The sequence below is a fragment of the Carya illinoinensis genome, chromosome 15 (genome assembly GCF_018687715.1).
Source record: "Carya illinoinensis cultivar Pawnee chromosome 15, C.illinoinensisPawnee_v1, whole genome shotgun sequence".
Lineage (NCBI taxonomy): Eukaryota > Viridiplantae > Streptophyta > Magnoliopsida > Fagales > Juglandaceae > Carya > Carya illinoinensis.
Genome location: NC_056766.1, coordinates 29,582,780 through 29,605,202, shown reverse-complemented (window position 1 = coordinate 29,605,202; position 22,423 = coordinate 29,582,780). Strand labels below are relative to the sequence as shown.

General features: G+C 35.0%; 1 pseudogene; it reads right to left on the bottom strand.

The window, feature by feature from the left end:
* Nucleotides 1-16,732: 16,732 nt before the first annotated feature.
* LOC122297697 lies at nucleotides 16,733-21,390 on the bottom strand (annotated as a pseudogene).
* Nucleotides 21,391-22,423: the final 1,033 nt, after the last annotated feature.

Genomic DNA, 22,423 nt, shown 5'->3' with positions numbered 1-22,423 from the left:
ATATCTCATGCCATGCCACATCATTACATATTTATCTATTCTGCATGATTTATTCCGTCATAAATATTTATCTGTTACACAATCTATTATGTCAAGTATTGCTATATGTTATAAGTATGCCATGTTAAGTATGCCACATGTTACATGTATATCATATCATGTAATATTTATCATTTGCAAGTATGTCGTGTGAAGTAAAGAAGTCAGATCAAGTTTATGTTAAGTCAAGTTTCAAATTACGTTCATGCTAAGTTATTCATGTTAATCACGACCCTAAGTATTAGGATGGGTAATATCCTAGTAAAACTCTTTTGTTCACGCTAGAGTTCTAAATAGGTGTGAAACTCCCTGGGTTGACGAAGTACAGTTAATAGGTTGCGAATGGGGCTTAACTAGCTTGTCACCGAAGTGCACCGGGCACTAACGCCGATGGAGCCATATTTTACTTTACGTGTGTTCACAGCGAGTGTGGTACAAACAGTTCCTAGGGCCACAACAACTGTAGAGCATACACTATGTGAGACACAACAATTGTGACACGTAAAATACGTGGGGTCACAACAACTGTAGAGTACTTATTAACGCACTCACAACTGGTGTAGATACCTATGTTGTGATGTGGTTATCGGCAGGGACCCACATCTCAAGGGGACCTGTGTAACACCCATATGGTCACGTTATTAATTAAGTCTATTGAACAAGATTTCAAGTTTATGTCAAGAAGTTAACAATAAGCAATATGTTACGGTCAAGGATAATATGAGCTGCCTGGTACTATGGTCAAGGCTATGTGCTGCTAAGTACTATAGTGAATCAGTATAATTTGTCATACTACAGAAAGATGATACGCACTGCCTGGTACTGCGGTCAAGGCTATGCACTGCCTAGTACTACAGTGAAGGAGTATAATCTACTGTCATGTTATGTTCAAGTTCATGTTCATGTTATGCTATGTCCATGTTCACGTTAAGTTTTAAGTTCATGTTCATATCATGTTATATTCACGTTTATGTTATGTTCAAGCTGATGTTCATGTTATGTTATGTTCATGTTCACGTTATGTTTCAAGTTCACGTTCACATTATATCTCAAGTTTACATTTATGTCATGTTATACTTAGGCTTATGTTAAGTTCAAGTCCATGTTATGTTATATTATGTTCACGTATATATTATATTCATATTCACTTTAAGTTTCAAGATCACGTTTATGTCATGTTATATTCACGTACATGTTATGTTCAAGTTCACGTTCATGTTATGTTATTTTCATGTTCACATTATGTCTCAAGTTCACATTTATGTCTTGTTATGCTCAGGTTTACGTTAAATTCAAGTTCATGTTTATGTTATGTATGTTCACGTTCATGCTATGATTCAAGTGCATGTTATGTTTCAAGTTCATGTTTAAGTTATGTTGCTAGTCCATGTTATATTATAATTTCAAGTTCATGTTATATCAAGTCAAGTTCAGTTCACGTTTCAGTTCAGGTTATGTTAGTTATGCCATGCTATATATCAAGTTATGTCATTCTTACTTACAGCTTTAACTATGCATTCATGTTTTTAATGCCATGCATGCATCATTAACCTGTGTGGGAGTTTCCTGTTAACTTACTGAGATTTGTAATCAAATCTCAGCGTGGTAGTCCCAACTACCATTTCCCCTGAATAATAGGTGATGTGTTAGGATCAGAGCAAGGAGCGGACACTGGTAGACTGAGGGAGGTTGACTAGACGTTGCAGACACGACACAGAACTTACAACTTCCATAATTAGTTTTTGGATAGTATTCTGGCCTCGTTAGTCGAGTTACACGAGTTACTCGACGAACTTCCTCAATAGTGTATTTTGGTAATAAAAATATAGAGTTTGGCCTCCCATGTTTTTTAGATTACTGGTTTTTTAGACTCATACTGAAATCGTAGATGTTTATTTTTGTTATGTATGCTTGGATTATGATTTAACTATTTGGGATATTATAAGTTTGGTACATAGTTTTGCTAAAACAAACTTATCCGTTGCGAATATTGCATAATGCTTGATGCATGTTAGGAACATTGTATCTTATATGTCATGAACAAGGACAAGTAACCTTGTGTTGAATGTCCCGATGTTTCGGATGTCCATCTGATTCCAAACAGAATCTAGGAGCATCACAGAAAACGTTGATCCAGACCAGGATATCAATTTGCAAGTTTTATTTCCAAATATTCTGAAATCCCCAGAATTCCCATGGTGGCAGATTCCCGGACATTATAAAAATGTAAAGGGGGACTCGGATTTGGAATTTCTTAGAAACAACATGCTGGCCAACATGGTGAGTTGGGGGATGGTGTTCAACTCGTTCATTGAGTTGGAGAATGTTTACTTTACGCATTTGAAGAAAGAACTCGAAAATGATCGAGTGTGGGATGTAGGACCCGTATTGCCTCCTGAGAATGGTGCTTTACATGAATACATTGTTAGAGGTGGAGTAAGCTATGTACTGTGCCATGAGCTAATGAATTGGTTGGATGCTTGTCCGAACAACTCAATTGTCTATGTCTGCTTCGATAGCCATGCGATGTTGACACAAAGGTAAATGGATCTGCTAACTGCTGGGTTAGAGCATAGCGGCGTCTAGTTTGTTTTGTGAGTGAGGGTGCCTCAAGAAGACGAGCAAAAGGGTAGAGGTTTTGTAATAAAGGGATCGGTGCCACATGTCTCAATACTGAGCCACCGAGCCGCATGTGTGCTCGTTACTCCCTGCAAGTGGAACTCTGTGCTGGAGGAGATCACTACGGGGGTTGTGATGTTGACATAGCCAATAAATGGGGACCAGCACTCGAACGCAAGGTTGTTGGTGGATGAGTTGGGGTTGCAATTAGAGCTTGTGAGGCCACTCCAAAACATTCCCGAGTCGGATCGGCTATTGGCCATCTCAATTGAAGAAACTAGGCCAGAGAGGGATCTGGCCAAAGAGCTGAGTGCTGCAGCCACAAGTACAAATAAAGGAGGAAGGTCAAATACAAATTTGGATGAGTTCATCAAACAGTTGGGTGATCTTGGAAAGTGATCAGAGCTAAACAATTTGATATATATTTCTTTTTCTTCGTAGCTAATTATTTTGTTCTTCAAAATGATCAAACATGTGTTTAAGGATGTGTCACTCTGGAGTTGCTACTTCACTTGTTTTTTCCTGAACTCCATTTCTTCATGTCATTTCCTAATTACCTCCTCATATTATTTCTATATATGCACAAATTATTATAGTTATAAAGATATTCCATAAAATAAACTCATTAACCAACATTATTTTATATAATATGTGAGATCTACTTTACAATAATAGCAGTTTTACAATCTAACGTACCACATCAAGCCAAGTCAGATTATAGGTTTAAATTTTATAAGATCTCTTTATAGATAAAGCTTTTATCATATATGCAAGCATCCTCTTAATGTCTCCCGAAAAAGAATGTATTGAAAATTTGTAGAAATTTAAGATTTTCAAATAAAAAAAAAAGATGAATATATGAAATAGACTCAATAGTATATATTACTGGACAGAAAAGCTTATAAATGATTTATAAGTTTCCAACTATTTCAACAAGAAAGATTGATGATATTGGGACGTTTTGTTTATGCTCTCAACTTTGTGTTGACAATTTCCATTAGATGAAAAGAAAAAATGCGCTCTGTGCCCATAATAATTTCCCTTATCACGATGGACCAGTTAATTATTTGCTTTGCAAAGCTTGTTTTATTAAACTTGTCACACCTTCATTGTAACGCCTTGATCCTAGAGACATGGAGAGTTAGCTCTTATTACTTAATATCAACTATAATATCACACCTATAAAATCTAGAAAACTCTATAAAATATTAATTCAATTGGTCACCCAAATATCCATGTTCCTTCATAGGGACAACAAATAAATTCTCAGTAAAATAAATTAGAAACTCCCCAAAGATTCGAAAATATCATTAGCTCAACATATCAAAATAACTGAAAATAAACAATTTACTAGCTATAACTCTCAAATAGGTATTTGTACCATCAGGCACCTATTCCTCTACGACCATCAAACCTCTCTAAAATTGCCTCCTCTTGCTCTCTGGCTGACCCATCAAGATTATCTGAAAAATGTTGTAGAGATAAGGGGTGAGTTATCAATAACTCAGTAAGCAGAGAAAATATACTAGTATGTAAACATAAGCCCTTTCAAAAAATTTGGTATGCAGAAACAAAACATTTCATTTTCATATGCACATCTCAAAATGTATTATCAAAAAATTATAGTGACTTTTCAATGTTTTCATAATAAAAAACCAACTATTCATATTCAAAACTCTTCGGCATAACATAATTGAGCACTTTCTTCTTATCATATCATATTGTATCATATCATGTCACCATATCATATCATACACTATGTTTAACCCTCGTGATAGAGTTGTGCTATCCTCGGTGGCCAAACCAGACAGTATCATATTGTGAAACTTCTTCTGGTTCATTCTCGGAGTCCAAGTGTGCACATAGAAAATAACACATAAAAAACCACTTCGCTTCTAAAGTGGGAGCACTAATATCATATCATATCATATCATATCTTTAAGTCTCTCATTCCAACCATTGAAAGTTTCTTTTTATGTAAACAGGCAATGAAAAAAGAAATGGAATGGAAAAATGTAGACGTTGAGGCCTAATTAGAGTACACAGATGAGATGTGACAAGATGAGAAATTTGTGAATAGTAGTAAAATAATTTGTGAATAGTAATGAAATAGTTTGATTTAAGACTTTTATGAAGTTTTGGAAAATGAGAGAGAAAAAAATGAATAAAAAATTATAAAGTTAAAAGTGGGTTTGAATATAATTTTTTAATATAATTTTTATTTTACTATTTGAAAAAGTTGAATTATTTTTTATGTTCTATTTGAATGTTTAGGAAAGTGGTAATGATTAGATAATAAGTAGATGAAAAAGTTAAAAATTTGAATTAAGAATTGTTTGTCTTTAAACAGTGTTTGCATGTTGAGATGAGATTAAATGTGGTGGTATAACGCCTTGGTCCCGGATAGGGTCAGAGAGTTACGAACCATCACCTAAAATCATATTTCATAGTATAGATATAATCTCCAATATCTCAATTACACATAGATCTCACTCTTTCAACTCAACTAGTCTAAATAATTAATTAGGAACACTACAGATTCTTAATATAAACGTCAACTTCTTAACATACCACATCATCATAACACAACAAATTTATTAAATAAAATTCTCTAGAAACCTTGACATCCTTTTGTGCTTAATCTACTATGCTCACATAGCCTTACCCATGCTTTCTATTTTTTATCCTTAGCTGATACATCCAAAACATCTGAAAATATTGTGAAGATAAGAAGTGAGTTATTAACAACTCAGTAAGTAGAGAACAAATACCAGTATGTAAACAAGAGCCTTATCACATAATTCATAATGCAAAAACAAACATTTCAGTTTCAATATGTAGATTCAGAAACTTATTATCAGGATATCGGAGCGACATTTCAAGTTATTCATATTCAAAAACAGTTTGGCATAGCATGACTAAACGTAATCATCTTATCATATTATATCATCATATCATATCAAAGACTATATTTAACCCTCATGATAGGATTGTATTATCCCCGGTGGCCAAACCAGGCAGTATCAGAATGTGAATTTTTCCCTTATTCATTCTCAGAGCTCCGAGTGTGCTCACAAGAAAGACAACATAAAAAATCTACTTTGTTTCCTAAGTGGGTGCAGTCATATCATAGATGTTGGTACCAACCCTATAACAGAATCAAAATGCCATGCCAAAGGTTTTTCAGATGCCACATCATATAAAAATAGAGTACTAAATAGATTCATGTCATTTTCACATAATTAAAATAGATTTAGTGCATCTTCACATAACATTTACAAAATTCCAAAATTTCATATTCACTCTTTTGCACAGTTTAGAAATAGTATGTCAAAATTTCGCACATGTCTACACCAATCATGTTGGAAAATATTTTCTCTTTATACAGCTTTCATGAGTAATGCAGATTACATAACTGAGATTGTTTTCATATTTCTTTTCAAAGCATAACATGCATATTTTTTTATAAAATCAACCTCAATTTATTTATTTTTTATACAAAGTCTAGCTTAGGAACCCTCCTTACACAAACTTTTTAATTTCTTCGAATTTTCCCACAACAGTGCCAAGGGAGTATCAGTCATCTCCTATAAAGTAGTCACATAACTTCCGTAAATTTCCAATTGCACACGTATTTTGATACTTAAGCCTAAATACTAAAATAACTTATTTCTCCTAAAAAAAATCTAGAATTCTTGTAACCCAAAAATATCATCACTTCCCAATTTAATCGATATCCACTTAATTTCTTAGACTAATACTTTAAATTCTAAATCATTTCCGCATAACAGGTGTAGGGAAAACATATTTAATCAATTAAAGTTAAGCCCATGTAAAATACATCTCCAACTTAATACCCACCTAACATAGTCCCAACTTATACACAAGTTTATTTAGAAATCAAATCCACAATAAGATAGACTCAATATAAGTTCAGCCCAACATAAACTTTCCAAATAGGCTCAATTGATGTAACTGCAAGCTCTATTTTCCATTACCCAACCCAAATTTAAAACATATGTTGCATTTGTTTTTAGACTTTATTGAACTACACAACACATATAGTGGCACTTTTTAAATAACACTAACTATTGGTACAGATCTATGCCACAAGGATCTCACAAAAAATAAAGAAAATAACATAGACAAGGAGAGAGAACCATGCAATGGAGGTTGAGTTTATGTGGGCTTCCATGCTCAGCTAAGATCAGTGGTGGCCAACTGGGTTGAGGTTAACGAAGGCCGACCTTGAGAGGGACAGAGAAATGCCATGATGATTGGAAGACCACGATGGAACAAAAACACACCGCTCGGATAGAGGAAGACGGAATGCATATAAGCTTCATGGAAGGAGGACCTTCTGGCAGGCTTTGTGACTACCCGAGAGTTTTGACACCCTTCAGTATTTCTTCGTTGTTTCTAGACGATTTCTGGAATGTGGCAGAGGCTAAAGTGTCTATGTGGAAGGGCTGTGCATGGCTTGGGTGCTCTATTTTGGGTGTATGAAAATAGAGGTTGGGTTGTGTAGGATGGCAATGGTGAGGTTTCTTTGGTTAGTTTTGTGAGTTGTGTTGCTGGCTATGGAAGAGCAGGCAATAGTTGGTTTCGGCCATGTGGGTGGACGTGTACATTTGTTGATAATGGGAAGAGGGTTTTATAGTGGTTGTGTGGCCTTTGTGTCGAGAGGATACTAGTGGTTTGGGGAGGAAATGGTAGCAGTGTGGTGGCTACAAAAAGAGACATGGTTTCTAGCTTCATATGGGAGAGGCTTGGTTCATGGTATTCCAAGGAAGGAGGTGCTTCTTTTGTTTTGAGGTGGCTAAGGTGAGGCTATTGAAGGTGGTTGTCCTCGCAAGGAGTTAAAGAGGAGATGCGAATGGTTTGAGGTTGTTTTGCCATGGGGAAGAAAAATTAAGCTAATGATTGGGTTTTCTATGGGTCTCAGCAAGGTTGGGGAGTGTTGCTGTGTCGTTGGGTGCTTGCTGGATGTTGAGACATTCGTGCATGGGTTGGGGTTTGGCTGACGAGGGAGGCCTTGGCATGTGAACGTGGGATGCAACTAGTTGTTGACTGGGTTCATAGTGGCTTGTGAAAGGAAAGGTTGTTGTACATGGGATTAGAGGGAGAGATATAGAGGGAAGGGAAAAAAAGAAAGGGGGGGGGCTAAAATTTTGACCCCAAAAAGACACAGTGGGCTGGGCTTCTCCACTGGCTTAAGTTCTGCTTAGGCTAGGTGTTACATGGATGAGATGATTTTAAAGATTTGTGAAAAAAAGCAAGCCTGATTGTTGTTGTCCATACCTCATCTAACTCAATTGCCAAATGTAACACCAACAAAACTTGACAATTTGACTTTGTTGGTAGCCCTTCCACGACTTGGCCAAGTGCAAGGTAAAGTCACCATAATTAATTCTAGACCACAGGACTTGGCCGAGTTCAAATCAACTCGCCATAATTAATTATAAACCAGTGAAAAAAATATATAAAATGCAAGCTAGAAGTCTTAGTGTGTGGTAAACAAATAAGACACATAATCATGCAATGGATCTTCATAACTAACCTAAAAATGTACAAGTCCTGAAATTAGTCCATGAAGTGCTGAAATTACTCCAGAAATGCACAAGTCATCTTGAAATTACTCCATAAATTACAAGAACTAAAATTACTCCATAAACATACAAGTTTTGATTGTTGGATTATGGGATCCAACAATCTCCCTTAGGGACTTGCTAGACTTATGGGAGTCTATCAGTGCTTGACAACCCAACCTATCGGTGCACCTTGCATGCACTACGAAGCCCCTCATGCCCACCCACAACACATATAGATGTGAGGCTCTGCATTGCCAAAGTGTATAAAGAAATAAAGTTGTGCCATCTATCGAGTCCCTAACGGAGATCGCTAGATCCTATAATCCAACACTAATCATATTACTCCAAAAGCTGAAGACTTACTTATCACAAACTATACTACCAAGTAGTTCTTTTGGTTAAAAGAAAAAAGAAACTAAATCTAAAAGTAGTTAACTATACGCAAATTAAAACCAACATGCAGACCAGTTATGAACTAGAAAACCTTACAATTGCATTTTGCCACATTGACTCAGTTGACATACTAATTCTATTTTACATTTAATATAAGAATCCAAGGGAGAAAAATATCTTACACTATGTCCAGTTGGAAAACAAATTGACCCTAGAGGATGGTCGAATCCTTAAAGTAAATGGTTGAAAGTTTTTGTTTGTTTTGTTTTATTTTTGATTTGTTTTATTTTCTTTCTTTTTCTTTTTGTTTGCTGTTGTTTTCTTTGTTTTTGTTTGTAGGTTAATTTCATTTTGTCATTTCAGGTTACTATCTTTGGTACTTAGCGAGCTACCCACATCACTCATCATGTGTATTATACCCTTTTTAGCTACTCCCCATTCAATTTTGAGTCTTAAACATTAAGGACAATGTTTCATTTAACTTGGGGGGTGGTGGTGCAAATTCAATATCTAAAATGCTTGTTGGAACTCTATGGCATATTTTCATGTGTTAATTTTTTTAAAAAAATTTGCATCACACGTGCATCATTTTCACGTGTACTCATTCTCATTCATATCCATTTTCGTGAATTCACTAAATCCATCATAATTATTTTTGCTGAAGCATTCACAAAACTCCTAATGCACTCGTCCAAGCTTTGTAGTAAGATAGTGGTTTGACACATGTAGTTAAAGATCTCTTTTGCTTAAGTATTCATGTGAGTTTTGGACAGGATTGAGAGCCTACAAATGCAATAAATTGTGATAGGCGTTATTTCATCTGTTGAATTGGGCACTTCTTTTGAGAATATCATTACATGGTTTGTTGTAAGATGGAAGATATACTTGGGATATGACAATGGTCAACTTAAGATCAATGTTTGGGCCTTTCAAGCTAACCCTCTCCATCATAGACCCCTAGTAGCCAACTTTGAGCTAATAAACACATATAACTTTTCTTTTCATATCCCCACATTACCCATGCCTCTCCACATTGGAGTAGAGCTTATACACTGATTTTTCTATCATTTTTACTTTCAAGTGTATACTAGGTGTGAAATTTGCATTTTCTTTCTTTTGTGTTAGATTCAGTAAAAACAAAAGTCAAGGTTGGGTAGAAATGGCAAGAATACCAAAGTGGCATGTGTTTGTTCATCAAATTGTTGGAAAAAAAAAAAAAAAAAGGAGAAGAGGAAGAAGAAGGAAAATCATTATTATTTAATGATCTGAAAAGTTAGAGAGTGCATCAAGTGAGAAGTGTGGTCTACTTAGATATTTAATAAGATTCCTTTTGCATGTACTTGGAAGATTTTGAATCTTTTTCATCTTTTTTTTTTTTTTTTTTTCATATAGCCCTAAACCAAAGCCATGTTACAACCTTTTGTGTTGACAGTTCTGATCCCAAGTAAGCTTTTGGAAAAAGTGATGGAAGTCTCATTTGTTAGTGTTCCTATCATAAGATCAATGTTTGCTTGTTACTTATACATAATTTCCTAATTCCCCATGAGAGTGTGTGTACACCCATTGTCAACTCCATAGAGAGAATCCTCATATGAAACACTTACATACCCGTGAGTTATGGAATTGAACCTTTAGCTTGAGATGTTCTCGATGTTGTATGTGCCAGGGCTTCTGGTTAGATGGATATAGTTTGGAACACAAACACACACTCTAAGGATTGCTATAGGTGGATTGCTTATGATAGGGTTATTGAATTCTTAAAATTGCTTTGATATGTGAATATGGAAAGTGTGACTTGGTGCCCTTTGTATGTGATTTTCTTTGGTCTCTTTTGTTGTTTTGGCATGAAAATTTTAGGGACTAGCAATGAGTGAGCTGGGGGTGTGATAAGTGCACGAAAGTGTATTATGAATAGTACTTTTATGAGTTTAATTGCTAGATTACATGTGTTATTTAGGCATTTTGATTATATTTTTCCAATTTAAACTTTAATTTCTTAATGCCAAAGTTTTTAATTCAGTGTCTAAAGATTTTATTGCAACAATGAATTTAAAAATGATTAAGCTAAAGTCTAGCTAATAAGGAAGAAGAGAACAATCAAATGAGAATTTCATACATCCAAAGTCAAAGAAATTCAAGTCATAAACATGGAAGGAAAGAGCAATTAATGAAAAATATTCAGAATCAGCAACCTCTCTGAGTATCCGTTAGTATTATAGTTATATTGGCGACTATAATACAGCCCGAAATATGCACATGGAAATCTAAAGTATTACCTAGCCGAGTTTGCACGTGATTTTCTTTCCATATTGGGGGTAGTTCTTGAAAAGGGAGGAAAATAGAAAGCCAAAAAAGAGAAAAAGAAGGATCCCTTCTGGTTTTGGGAGAGAGGATGCTTGGATTTGGAGAAACTCATCTTCCAGAAAAATGATTCTTCTTCTTTTGAATGGGGAGCTAATTCCTTAGTGAGGCTAGGGATATACTTGCTTGAATGATGATGATTTCAATTCTATCGGGTTCATGTAATAAACTTTCTCATTAATACAATCCTTTTTTATAATCTCTTATTAGTCTTCCTTGTGTTTGGAAAATTTTACAATCAATACTTTTCATAGATTCAGTCGTGCTTTCTCTATGGGATTGTTGAGGTGTTCATGATCTGGTTTTTAATCTTATTGGTGTGATTCTCTGCTACAGTATTGCTATTAAGTATATTGTCATCTTTGAATCTAAGTCTCATAGGATAGCAATCCGTTCTTTCAAAAAAAGAGTGGCTTTCAAGAATTATATTTGAACAAATTGATTATAAAGATATATTTTCCTATTAGAGAGTTTGGTACTACAATCTCTAATTGAGTATCCAATGAATTTGATATGGATAGATTTATCAAGTTCAAGTAAGGGATTCCAGATGCTTCATTGCTATTAATTTTGGTCAAACATTTTCATTATTACATTTTGGCTCTTCAGTTTATTTCTTTTTAGAAAGGATTTGTCTTACATTGCTACTTTCATTTTTGTTTTCTTAAATTTTTAGTTTCTTTTAGTGTTTTTACCGTCTCTCTGTGGAATCAACACCCCTAAGCTGTACTACAACTACCTTGGGTATAATCAGGTATTGATGATTAGCTTTTTCTTAATTGATGTTTTAAGTGTGTTTTTAAACTTAGGATAGGAAGATCTTTGTTGCAAAATTTTGGTTTAATCATGGGTTTTGAAGTTAGAAGAAATTACAACCACAATCAAGATAAATGGCCTATGAATGTTTCAGCCATAGTGAGTTTCTCATAGTTGGGAATGGTTTCAAATTTTTTTGAGTTGATATTTGAATTTAAGACAAAATTTACATGAGAAATGTAAATTTTGGTAATTTTTGAAGGTAGGATGTAAAATCCTTAAGTTAAAGGTAAAATTGTCATTTTTCCACATGTAGAGGATAAAATGGTAATTTTACTCTAAGTTGTGTCTTTTCATATTTTTAATTATTAGTAATTAAATTTTTAATTTATAGAATACCCTTTTATAGTTCCTCATGTTTCGTACTTTATTCTCATAGAACTCGACTATTGAGGTAAGTTAGTTCTTAACTTACTATCAGTTTATTTTATATGTGTAATGGGTAAGGGAACTACAGTTTATGTTCGTATGCTGTTATATAAGCCATATCATCACATGTTTATCTATTACCCGAATTATTTTGTCATGAAATACTTATCTGTTACACAATATATTATATCCCATGTTTCTATCTATTCCAAGTATGTCACATTACATATGCTATATGTTGCATCTATGTCATGTCATGTGATATTCATTGTCACATGTTATGCCATGTTATAAAATATTGTCTGTTACATCTTATGCCATGTTACAAAATATTGTCTGTTATATGTATGGCATGTTATGAAATGTTGTTTGTTACATTTATGTCTCAAAATATGTCATCTCTCTCGTCTTACGTTCGTATCATGTTATGCAACATTAAGACTTCTATCATTTCATATTCATGTCACGTCTCATCTCTAATACAGTTTGTGTATCTCAAGAATAGTCTTGTTAAGTTATTATTTTCAATGACGACACTAAGCGCTAGGATGAAGTAATATCCTTGTGGAACTCTTTTGTTCACGCTAGAGTGTCTAAATAGGTGTAAACTTTCTTGGGTTGACGAAGTACAGTCAACAAGTTGTGAATGGGGCCTAACTAGCTGGTCACCAAAGCACTCCATGCACTAACACCTATGGAGCCATACTTTATTTTACATGTGTCCACAGTAATAATGGCACAAAAAATTCATGGGGCTACAACAACTGTGGAGTACGTATTAATACACTCACACCTAGTGTAGATACCTGTACTGTGATGTGGTAATTGGTAGGGACAAATGGCTCAAGGCGACCCATGTAACACTTGTATGATCACTTTATTAATTAAGTCTATTGAACAAGATTTTAAGTTCATGTATTTCATGTTCAAGTCATATTTCACGTTACATTATGTTCAAGTTTACGTTCATGTCAAGCTTCAAGTTCACGTCCATGTTATGTTTCAAGTTCATGTCTATATTATGTTTCAAGTTCATATCAAGTCAAGCTAAATTTCAGTTTCAGTTCAAGTTATGTTAGCTCATGCCATGTTATGCTAAGTCTCGTTATGCTTATTATATCATGACATGTTATTTCAAGATACGCTATGCTTATTATATCATGCCATGTTACGTCAAATTATGTTATACTTACTATTGACTTTGATTGTGCATTCATACTTTTATTGCCATGCATGCATCTCTAATCTGCGTCGCATTTTTCTGTTAACTTACTGAGATTTGTAATCAAATCTCATCATAGTATTCCCAACTACCATTCCCCCCCAAATGGTAGGTGATGTGTCAGGATCAGAACAGGGAGCAGACATGGGTAAACTAGAGGAGATTGACTAGATGCTGCAGACGTGACGTGAAGCTTGCAGCTTCCATATTAAGCGCCCTTCTCTTTGGCCGAAATTAGCAAACCTCATGAAAGATTGTACACATGGAGATGTTTCCACCAGAGCACACATGGGAAAGAAGAGTCATGGATTCATGCGTTGACCATGCTCAGAAACTTTTGACGAGATGGGCAACATTCACAAACAACATATTGAGAGTCCTTCTCTTTGGCCGAAATTCTTAGACATGCAGAGCATGTCCTTTCCATTGCTGTCACCCCCTCCATCCGGTGTACACTTAAACAGTGGAGGACTCGCCAATTTACAAACCAAACTATGTCAAAAACTATGAGAATCGTGATAGGCTAAACGGTCCGTATAAAAGCTTCACCACACTGCACTCTTTCTTTATAATTTGGTATTTCTATAAAGCTTAAGGGAAGAATTCTCTCTCTCTCTCTCTCTCTCTCTCTCTCTCTCTCTCTCTCTCTCTCTCTCTCTCTCTCTCTCTCTCTCTCTCTCCCCCCCATCTACTCTAATCCTTAAAGGAAGGCGAAGGCTCAAACTTAGTAGGTAGCGATCGAATTCTCACATTTCAGAATTCAGAATTTGCAACGAACCAAGGGAGACCAGATCGTCAATGCTCATTTAAGTAAAAGTTCACTACTGACATAGGTCCTTTCCTACGATGACACTAGTAATGCTAGGCAAGGTCTATGAGTATGTTTAGGGTGCTCGTCACATCTTTGTCCCTTTCTCTTATCTTGTTCTCATATGCATATTTTCCTTGTTACAGGTGTGTGAGTGTATCAGGAATTCAAGCGGAGATGGGTTATTATCTTAGTTAAACTTCTCTAGTTACCCGGAAGTGTCTAAGAATTGAGTGACATCCCTTAAGTGTTAGCCGAGGCAACAACAGGCTCGGGCGAGACGGTAATGTTCTCTAATCTAAGTCGTGGCCTCTCGGTTGGTGGAGGCTAAATGACATCTTGATCAAGTACAGGGCGTGAAGCCAAGTGTTGCTCGTTGCAAAGTCGTACCAGTGGTGCGGCGAAGAAAGCTTGAGTGTGCATACCATCATGATAAAGGGGAGAACATAGCGCACACGTTAAATTATGTTAAATAATGTGAAATTATTTCACATTCCAAATGGGCTTGGGGTCCAGGAAATGATATGTTAAATTATGTTATGAGATGATTTTGGCACTGGGTGCTCGACGATGTTTACAATGAGTCATTATTACTTTATTTGCTCAAAGGTTGATGCCTCGATCTACATATTTATAAATGTGTTGTATTTTTACTTGAAATTTATTCATTTATATTTATCTTCATTTCTTGCATTAATAGTTGTTGTCTTGGTTTCTAAGTTACTAAGATTTTCTTGAAATCTTTCTGTGGTAGTTCCTTTACAGTTTTGCTCCTCGAGACAACAAATTTCGATGCAGATGTAGGGTAGGTAGGGTAGGTGCAATCTTTTGATCTTCAATCTTCTTGTAAAATCATTGGCATTTTATTCTTTTTTGGCGATCAAAAAGTCTTGGTCTATAATATTTTAACAATGGTGTTGAGGTGACTTATGAATAATATTAGGGGACTGCTATGTCCACCAAGAATTCCCATCAAGACGTGTAAATTTCCTTTTGCTTTTTTTTCAAACATTTTTTAGACCGTTTTAAATTTAAAAGAATTCAATAAGTCACTAAAAAATACTTTATTAACCATTACGTAAAAAAAAGTACAATGGGTACCCACAGAGAGTGGGTATTCTCGGTAAGACTAGCACTTTCCATAATATTTTGTTTTGGCGAGTTAAAATTATTTCTCTAGTACCCTTATTTCTAGTTATGACCTGATTCTTAATTTTATTTTTCTTGCAAATTTTCCTTAACATATATGTCAGGCATACTAACACACAATGATCACAAAAAATAAGGATGTTGCCTGTGTGGCTAGCATGTTGCGATCTCTGCTTTTTGCCAAATCTCAAGCGAGGTTGGGGGCTAGAGTATTTATTTATATATTTTGTAAAAATTTTAGAATCCTTTTTTATTTCCTATGAAGAATTAATAAGTGCGGCTAGATCTCTCTAATATGTTTTCTCTCACTTCCCTATAGAAAACCAAGAGCCCTTCTTTTTATTGTCCAGGGCGAGGGAGCCTCCTCTTTTCCTCCAACCAATTTTTATATTTTTTTTTTGCTTATTTTCTTTTTCATTGAGTTGAAAAATCTATGATCTACCATTTACTGAACTCCAAATGACTACAAGCGATCTATGAGATAAGCTAAGAACTATTATCATCCAACCAACACGTCATGAAGTTCACGTGTCGCCGATGTGGTGTGTGAGCTCTACAAGATTTATAGGTAAGAGTGAGTTGAAATGAAATGGGGGATAGTTGAGAGAATTGTTTTTAAAGTTTGCTTTGTTGGAAGATGCTTGTTGGAAGATGCTGTCATTAAGAGTTCCAATAAAATAAAATAAAAATGGTCAACACTTATACTCTGTAGTTGTAGTGTTGCTTTTTGCAGCAAGTTGTTTTAAACTGCAAATAGTCATTTGCTACAATTCTTTCATACTAATCCAAGATTACTATCCAACATAATCTTAACATTACATTTGTGAAGTCCATGAAGCTAACTATAAGTACTTTTGATAGTGCTCTAATTTAAAGAAAAATATGGATTCCAAAATTATGAAACACAAAGACCAGACGGTTAGGATTGTTGTAAAGCAATGATCGACTGTAGATTTTGGGTGAGTTGGAGTTTGCCAATGGAAGTTGGCATGAAATTATCGTTAAATTTTCTTTCTTATCATTTAATTGCTGGAATATAACTTAGTAGATCAATAACCTTTTCTTATTGCTGGAATATAGTCACTAGTTGTACTTTTTTGGTATTAACCAACTTCTTATTATGATTTATAGCTCAACATTAATATGTTTACACTTTTGTTTAAGTTTGACTTTATTAATTTTTTGCATATGTTGGCATATTGTTTTCTTCAAGTTGAGTTTTGATACTTGGACAAGAAATACTTTATTGTTTTCATGAGCTTTTATGAATTGACAAAAAAGAAATCTTAAAATTAGATCGGAAACGAATATCTATTGTTCAAGCATCTTGTCTTATTGGTCACTAATTGACTCCTAAAGTTACGATTCCAATTATCGAACTTTCAAGTCTCATATATGTTATTTAAACTTCAAGCTCGAGATTGAAGAAAAGAAAAATAGATGACATACAAAAATGCAAAAATCAAAACAAAAAGCTACACAATTCTAAAGCTAGATAGCTTACGAGTGTTGATCACAACAAAATAGTAGCAAGTGGAGATGCACAATTCAACAAAGTTAAACCAAGCATGTCGCCAGTGCGGATTTATGTAGAGAATGGCAACAATTCCCAGCAGCATTATCGTGTAAGACACTACAAAGCTGATGTAAAAGACTTCCAAGTCCATAAAACCACAAGCTTCATCTCCCTCATCGTCAATTGGAATGTTAGATAATGTTTGAATTTTAGTGCAAGCCTTATGCAATAGGTCCACAAAGGAGAGGATTTCCCTCGTAACTGCTTTCATCAAAGGTACCAAACTGAGCTTTTCTTTCTGGTGTTGTTCCCCAAAAGTTATTGTGCGCCACATTGAAGACGGCCAAAGAGTTCAACTCTATCAATTGAGGGGGAATAGTATCATCCAAGTTATTATGGGATAGATCCAAGCTCTCAATTTGATGAAGATTTGAGAATTGGGTGGGGATTGATCCGATTAGATTGTTGAATGACAAGTTCAATGCATGGATGCTACTCAAGTTTCCAAGCTCGGCCGGAATTTCTCCTTCTAATTTGTTGCATGAGAGGTCAATCCCAGACATGTAGTTGAGGATGTCACCTTTGTAGGACAGAATTATATTCTTCGTTGTGAACTCCACTTCTTGTAGTACATCCACCATTGGTAACACATCAGATTCCAAGTATACTTCCATTGTGGAATGGAAGATTCTTGACAATATGTCGGATATTTGGGAATAGCTACTCATAAAGGACATGCTTGAGATAAAAGATTTTGAGTAGGTTGGCTCAAAAGTAATGTTACTCAAGCACTGTGGTATTTGACCAAAAAAACTGTTGTGGGAAAGATCCAACAAGCTTAGGTTTCCTAAAAGGCATATTTGAAATGGAATTTTCCCCTGCAAATAATTTGCTTCCAAGAGGAGAATGCTAAAACTTGAAAGGTTGCCGATCCAATCTGGAATGTTGCCAGTAAGGTAGTTATCTCTAAGATTTAGAGTGACTAAATTAGAGCAACTCTTGAATGCACTGGTAATGGGACCGGTTAGCCTATTTTTATTCAAATGAACATGTTGGATCTCAGACCAATTGAAGCAAAAGGGTATAGAGCCATTCAAATTGTTATGGGAAAGGTCAAGAAATGAAAGTGATTTCAAGTTACATAACTCAACTGGAATGAGAGCTTCAAGCTGATTTTTTGTGACAACAATATCCGTCAATGATGTCATGTCCCCCATCCATCTTGGAAGCATCCCTAACAAATTGTTATTACTGAAATCAATTACTTCCAAGATCGTTAGATTCGATATGCATGTGAGATCTCTCCGGAAAAGTAGTTGTTGTCCAAATACAAATATTGTAGGGCTGTTAGATTCGAATTGGCAGGAAATAACTGACCACTCAAATGATTTTTGGACAATCTAAGGTAGTTTAAGGAGGAGCAACCCATTGTCAAATTTTCTGATATTGTTCCAGAAAAATTATTGCTTGACATGTCTAAATATGTTAAGGAGGCCAAATTACCAAAAGAAAAAGGAATAACACCTTCAAAATCATTTTTAGAAATCTTTAAAAACTCTAGATTTGGAAAAACTAAACCAAAGTTATTTGGAATTGGACCTTGTATCTTATTAAATGAAATATCTAAAACCAAAAGGTTGGGAATATAATGATCGGGCAGCTGCAAAGTTCCTGTTAACGAGTTATTTCCCAAATTAAGAACTGCCAACCTTGTATTGTTTTCTAGCAACCATGTGGGGAACTGTCCTGAAAAATTGTTGTGAGGGAGAATTATTACTTGCAAGTCAAACTGGTAATGAAGGAATCTAGTAATTCTTCTACTAAACTTGGTAGATAAGCAGCTTGAACAACTAAAAACCTTTAATTGGAAGCCAAGATTCCATTTTTGAGATAGAGTTTCATCAACCAGTTTGTTGCGATCACTAAATATGACTTCAAGCTTTGAGAGATTGGAAAATGAGGAGAATGTGATTGGGTTGAAGTAGTTATGTGATAAATCAAGGTACTCAAGTGACTTGAAACTAGGTAGAGGGGAGAGATCAATGCTTGCATTAAAGCGATTTGAAGAGATATCAAATATTTGAAGTTCTGTCATGTTTGCCAAACATGAAGGTAGTAACTCTTCAAAATTATTTTGGCTAAGATCTAGCTCTTGTAGATTCATAAGCTCACACAAGCCTACAAAATGAAATGAGTAAGGATTAATTTCTACTATTAAGAGATTGCTGCTAAGAAATATTTTACGAAAACAAGATTTTTTTACCTTGAACGATGGGCAAGCTTCCATTGAGTCCACAACCTCGTATTGTCAATACATTAAGGGAAGTCATAGCGCCAACTTTACGGAGGAAGCTTTTGTCAATGTTGGAACTATCCAAATACAACTCTTGTAGGTTCTTCAATCTCCTCAACTCTAAAATGACAAGAAGTGTTTTAAAAGTGAGAAATGATTTGTACACTTGTAAGGTGTGCAAGTCACACACTACTTTTGAAAAAAAAAAATGTGCAAATTTGGGGTCCACATTAAAAATAAAAAAAAAAAATCCACTTTTTAATGGTTGATCTCTCTTTATTTTCAAATTGAGTAGGTGAGATTTACACACCCTAAGATTATATTTAATATTACATGATAGATAACATTGCAAGCGATCAAGGTTAATGAGGGCATTTATTTTTTCATGTTTCGGAAAATCAAAGACTCGCAATTCCTTTGGCTTTGAAACTATACTCTATAAGGTCTCACAATTATCTCTAATCTTCTTTGTATTGCCTCTCTATGCCTCCAGTTGTATGCACTAACTCCTTATTCAAGCCTCTTGCCCCCTAATCTTTTTTTTTTTTTTTTTTTTTTCACGATCCACAAACAATTGATATTTTCCTATCGTTGTCTCAACATCTTTGCCGACATGCAGTTCTCCAAAAACTTTTACTGAAGGTTTTATAAAGCTTCTGCTAGAAGTTGGTCAAGTTACACTTGATAATCTAAACAGGAGACTTTTGTTGGGGATTAATACCTCATGGTGTTTGAAATGCAAGGTGGTTGTGATAATTCTCTAGCACAAAATCTTTTCTTTTTAGTTCTAGTCTTATATTGTTATATATTGAGGTTTAAAAGAAACGGCTAGATTGACTCGTTTTTTATTAGTAGTCGAAGATTTTACCACATCAAGCATAGCCAAACACTTCGGATGTATACAGATGAAAATGCTTATTGGAACTTTATTTTCTTGTCAAGTTGCATTGACATCTAGAAAAAGCATCTTATTGGCTCCCAAACCTTTCATTATACTCTTCCACATGAGTTAGTATCAATTTTTATTTTTATATGTTTTTTAATTCTGACAAAGGCCAATTTCACATAAAAGGGTCAAAACTAACTTCCATAGAACTGAAACAAATTAGAAATATGGTAGTAGTGTAATTCCATAAAGCATAGGCCAAGAAACTAGCAGATCAAATATTTTTAATCACAAATCAGGACAGCCAACCCCAAACAAAGCAACAGTACTACTGGAAAACAAAAAAGAAAAAGAAAAAAGAAGAACAAATTCAAGTATTTAGCAGCGGGATGGGATCGGTAATAATAATGTACATGAAAATTATTAAAATGTGTTCAATATGATATAGCATGAAGTATTCAATAATGTATAGCATGAAGTATTAAATGGACGTATATTAGTACTCGATCTAACCTTGGAGGCTAATTACCTGAGATTGGGAAATTCATTGGTCGCTCTAAGAGGTTGTTTCTCAAATATAGTGTCTTGAGCGATAAAATCTGACCAAGGGATGACAGGAAGCTTTCATTGATGTGATTAATACCCAAACGAAGCACCTCTAGCTTGGTCAATCTGGATAATCTTTCAAAACCTACAATTTAGCCAAAGTAAAAACTGATTTCTATTGCATAATTCAAAAAATTAAAAAGAAAGAAATATTTAAACAAAAAATGTAAAACAAAACAATATAAGCATACCTTCATTTGGAACCCATCCAAATATACCATTACCACTCAAATCCAGGTACTTAAGCTCTTGAAAGGGAAGAAATATAGAGGCATTCAGATACCAAACTTCAATTTCATAATCAGAAATGGAAACGTCCCTCACATGATAGAGATGAAGCTCGATTACATGCCCTGTAGTGTTGTCGCACATAACATATTCCCAATCACAGCAATTACTCTCCTCATGAGATGAGTTCCAAGATGTCAAGGAATCATAGGAGGAGTTCAGGGAAGCTTTGAGTTGCAAGAGAGCTTCTCTCTCTTCCCTCAAACACCCATAAGTAGAAGATAACGGAAACAAGGCAGCCAACAATAGTAGCCACCACACAAAAATTCCAAACTCCATTTCAAGTGTTGTGTCCAACTCTCAGTACTTAGGTGTCTAAGCCAAGAAGTTCTTAAAGAGTTTATATAGACCACCAGGATCCTATAGCTAGACACTACTAAAATGGTCCAACACTCTTAGGATCTCTTTTAGTTGTGGAAAACGCGCTTTCTACCTATTCACATTAGCATTATTGATCGCTTTATAAAAAGAAAAAAATGTTATCTCCATAATATCAATTTTTTATTGGTAAAATAATTAGTAAGTGCATACTTAGATCTCACTTTCTGTCCTATTCTTTTGGGGAAGTATTAATCAGTAATTTTAAATAGAGTTCATAAAGAAAAAGAATCTTAAAAGTAAAACACACATAATGCTTACCAGTTTGGTTTTTGTTTTTTTCTGCCCTACCTACCAGCACTGCTGCTGAAACATTGATATGGTGGAGCCATTCTCATCTAATTAAGCCCATTTCCAAAATAAACATTGATTCCAAGGGTGGAAAAAACAGTGTAATCCAATTATACCCTAAGCTAGTCGGCTGAGAAAAGAAAAATCAGAAACATTAATATATACTTTAATAAAATAAAATAAAAAATCAAGCAATGATATTGTCTATCCACTATATATATTATATACTAATTCTGATCATAAATTATTCTTTGTTATAAACTATCTTGTATTGTATGACCACATTTAGCCGTCGTAATTGATCAAGTCATAGTCGTCAATTAAGACTTTTGTAACCCTATATATATGGGTGTATCTAAGTTCATTTGATATGAATCAATAAGAATGGCTCTCTATCATTCTCTCTCTATCTTTGAAACTCTCTCTTTTCTCATTCAATTCATAATACGTTATCAGCACGATTACTCTCCGTCTCTCTCTTCTCCCAACTCCATCGTGTTTGACCCCAAATATGCCGCTGCAAACACCAGCTGGGATTGTGAAAAGGGCCGACCTTATTGGCGTAGAGAGGCACTGGATCTCCATCCTTATACCGATGATCCGATGCATTAGACCTGACCTGATCCGCAGCAAACAACACCAGCAAAGCAGGAGTATTGGATCGGCATCGGCTGTGGGTCTTGAGGTTGATTGCTCGCTTCACCGCTTGAAAATGATTAATGGCAAATTTTCTCGTACCTCTTCCCATACCGATTCAGTCTATCCTCAAGAAGGTTCGAAAGGCGGATCCGGAACCTA